Source organism: Mustela nigripes, chromosome 16, assembly GCF_022355385.1.
Source record: "Mustela nigripes isolate SB6536 chromosome 16, MUSNIG.SB6536, whole genome shotgun sequence".
Lineage (NCBI taxonomy): Eukaryota > Metazoa > Chordata > Mammalia > Carnivora > Mustelidae > Mustela > Mustela nigripes.
The window spans coordinates 15,978,531-15,982,213 of NC_081572.1; the positions used below are offsets into that span (position 1 = coordinate 15,978,531).

General features: G+C 38.6%; 1 pseudogene; it reads left to right on the plus strand.

Moving 5' to 3' along the window:
* The first annotated feature begins 1,020 nt into the window (after positions 1 to 1,020).
* LOC132004111 (cell division control protein 42 homolog) lies at positions 1,021 to 3,368 on the plus strand (annotated as a pseudogene).
* Positions 3,369 to 3,683: the final 315 nt, after the last annotated feature.

The window sequence follows — 3,683 nt, forward strand, 5'->3', positions numbered from 1 at the left end:
ATTCTGATATTTGAAATGCCCACCATTAATACAAGTTGGTGTAACCACTTTGGAAAACAGTGTGGAGATTCCTCAAGAAATTAAAAATAGGGCGCCTGGGTGGCTCAGTGGGTTAAGCCGCTGCCTTCGGCTCAGGTCATGATCTCAGGGTCCTGGGATCGAGTCCCGCATCGGGCTCTCTGCTCAGCAGGGAGCCTGCTTCCTCCTCTCTCTCTCTCTGCCTGCCTCTCTGCCTACTTGTGATCTCTCTCTGTCAAATAAATAAATAAAAATCTTTAAAAAAAAAAATAAAAAAAAAAAGAAATTAAAAATAGAGCTACCCTATGACCCTGCAATTGCACTCCTGGGTATTTACTCCAAAGATACAGATGTAGTGAAAAGAAGGGCCATCTGTACCCCAATGTTCATGGCAGCAATGGCCACCGTCTCCAAACTGTGAAAAGAACCAAGATGCCCTTCAACGGATGAATGGATAAAGAAGATACAGCCCATATACATTGTATACATCCATATATACAATGGATATATACAATGGAGTATTATGCCTCCATCAGAAAGGATGAATACCCAACTTTTGTATCAACATGGATGGGGGAGACAAACCATGAGAGACTGTGGACTTGGAGAAACAAACTGAGGGTTTTGGAGGGGGAGGGTTCTGGAGGGGAGGGTTTTGGAGAGGAGGGCAGTGGGGGGTTGGGTGAGTCTGGTGGGTATTAAGGAGGGCATGTATTGCATGGAGCACTGGGTGTGCTGCATAAATAATGAATTTGGAAACACTAAAAAAAAAATTAAATTAAATTAAATTTTAAAAAAAGAAAAAAAAAGTGAAATGCCCACCATTAACTGGAAGTGACTTCTCTGGCTGCAAGTGTCCTTTAGGTGAGGGCTTTATACCCATTTTTTGCAGGACATTATCCAGCTCACTGAAGTCAGCTTCTCCTTCAAAACAAAAGAAGTAGAAAAAGATACCATTTTTAAAATATCATAATTTCAAATTATTAAAGAGAAAAAGGCATAATGTTACCTGCTAAACAACAAGTGGTCAATTGCAGACACAGAGAATGAACAGTATTTCTTTAACACTGGTTAAAGAGATGTTCCCATAATGATGGTTATAAAGTAATATTTCACAATCAAATAAAGTTTGTATAATTTAAAAATTATTAGAATAATAATTTATAAAGTTTTATTATTTACTATCATAAATAACAAAGATGATGTATACAAACAACTGTTTAATATAGGGTATGAAATTAAGATAGAAATCAATAGCAAGAGATCCTAGTAAAATCCTGTTAAGTTTGGAAATTAAAGAATCCCTGTCTAAATAAATCATGTGTCAAAAAAATAAATAAAAAAACCCACACTGGAAGAATATATTTTGAATTGAGTAACAATAATAATATTACATATTAAAACTTGCAAAGGTGTGCTCAGAGGGAAATTTACAACCTTAAATGCCTACAGTAAAAAGATGAAAAGATCAATTACCCAAGGTTCTATCTCAAGAAGTTAGAAAAGAACAGCAAATTAAATGCCCCAAAAGGAGAAGAAAAACAATAAAGACAAAAGCACAAATTACTGAAATAATAAACAAACTTCAAATAAAATGAATGCAGCCAATGGGTTTTGGGAAGACTAACTGAAGTGCTAAATGCCTGCACTAAGACTGACAAGGGAAAAAAAGAGAGAAAACACAAATAACAGGTATTTCTAATGGTAAAAAGGACATCACCAAGAATAGCAAAGAGAAGCCTAAGGAAGTGAAACAAATTTAAAAGATTTATGCTTCAGATACCAAGACATATTAAAGCCATGTTAAGACAATATTGTACTGGTGCAATAACCAACAAATAGAACAAAGACAAAGAACAAAAAGAATAAGAAGTCCAGATACATAATATATGTATATATATATGTGTGTGTGTGTGTGTGTGTGTGTGCGCGCGCGCGCGCGCGCACGCGCGTGCATGCGCGTTAAATGTTAGCCTTACATTAAAGTAGGGAAAGGATCATCTTTTCAGTAAATGGTGCTAAATAGCCATTTAGAAACAAACTGAGGGTTACAGAAGGGAGAGGGATGCCGGGATGGGGTAGCTGGGTGATTGGTATTAAAGAGGGCACATGCTGTGATGAGCACTGAGTGTTACAATTAATGAATCATTGAGCACCACATCAAAAACTAATGATGTACTGTATGTTTGCTAACTGAATATATATATAAAAAAGTGTCCTTTATCCCATATCATATAGAAAAATCAATTCTGAGTGGATTATTGATCTAAATGTGAAAGAAAAATAACAAAACTTCCAGAAGATAAAACAGGAAAAGTTTTCATGACCCTAGTGTATGCAAGGATTTCTTAAACAAGCCCCCAAACACTCTATAAAAGAAAAGACTGACTAATTCAACTATATGTGAAAAAAGAGAAACTTCTGTTCATCGGAAGATAAAATACACAGGAGACCCTTTGCAGTGCTGCCAACACCCTGGCAGAGAAGCTGAGGTCACCAACAACCTTGAAATACTTAGAGTGGAGAAAGAATTCTTTCAGCAATACAGATAACCAAAGTGCATTGTTGTGGGTGATGGTGCTATTGGTAAAATGTGCCTTCTGATATTCTACACAACAAACAAATTTCCATCTGAGTATGTACGGACTGGTTTTGGGGTTTTTGTTGGTTTTTGAAGATTTTATTAATGTATCTGGGAGAGAGAGAGAGAGAGCAGGAGCATAAGTGCATGAGCATGGGGGGAGCAGCAGAGGCAGAGGGAGAAGCAGACTCCCAGCTGAGTAGGGAGCCCAATGTGAGGTTCAGTCCCAGGACTCTGAGATCATGACCTGAGCCGAAGGCAGAGGCTTAACCGACAGCCACCCAGGCACCCCTGCACCACCTGTTTCTGACAACTATGCAATTACAGTTATGGTTGGTGGACAGCCATATGCTCTTGGGCTTTCCGATACTGCAGGGCAAGAGGATTACTACAGCATACGACCACAGAGTTATTCACCAACAGATGTATTTCTAGTCCATTATTCAGTGGTCACTCCATCCTCATCTGAAAATGTGAAGGAAAAGAGGGTACCTGAGATAACTCACCACTGTCCAAAGACTCCTTTCTTGCTGGGTGGGACCCTCACTGATCGCAGAGATGACTCTTTTATGATTGAGAAACTTGCCAAGAACAAACAGAAGCCTGTCACTCCAAAGACTGCTGATAAGTTGGCCCATGACCTGAAGGTGGTCAGATATGTGGAGTGTCCTGCACTAGCACAAAAAGGCTTAAAGAATGTATTTGACCAGGCAATATTGGCTGCCTGGGGCCTCCAGAATCAAAGAGCCCCAAGTGTACACTGCTATGAACATGTCTACAGAATCCTTCTGCACAGTGTCTGCCTTGTACTAAAAGCAATGTTAAATCAAACTGTTAAATCAAACTAAAGATGAAAAATGAAAAAAAATTTTTTGCAATAATGACCAATGCCCTTCACCTAACCACATGCACTCCAGTGAGTCAAGGTCCTCAGGTATGGTCTCCCTCCCCCTCGATACCAGTTAATCTGAGTAATTGTGTGTTGTCAGAAAAATGATTAGTACTGGTTTCTGTTTTGTCATTTCAAAAAATATATTTTTGTTTAAAAGCAAGGAATGCTTGTGATGACTCTGCAACAGACTGA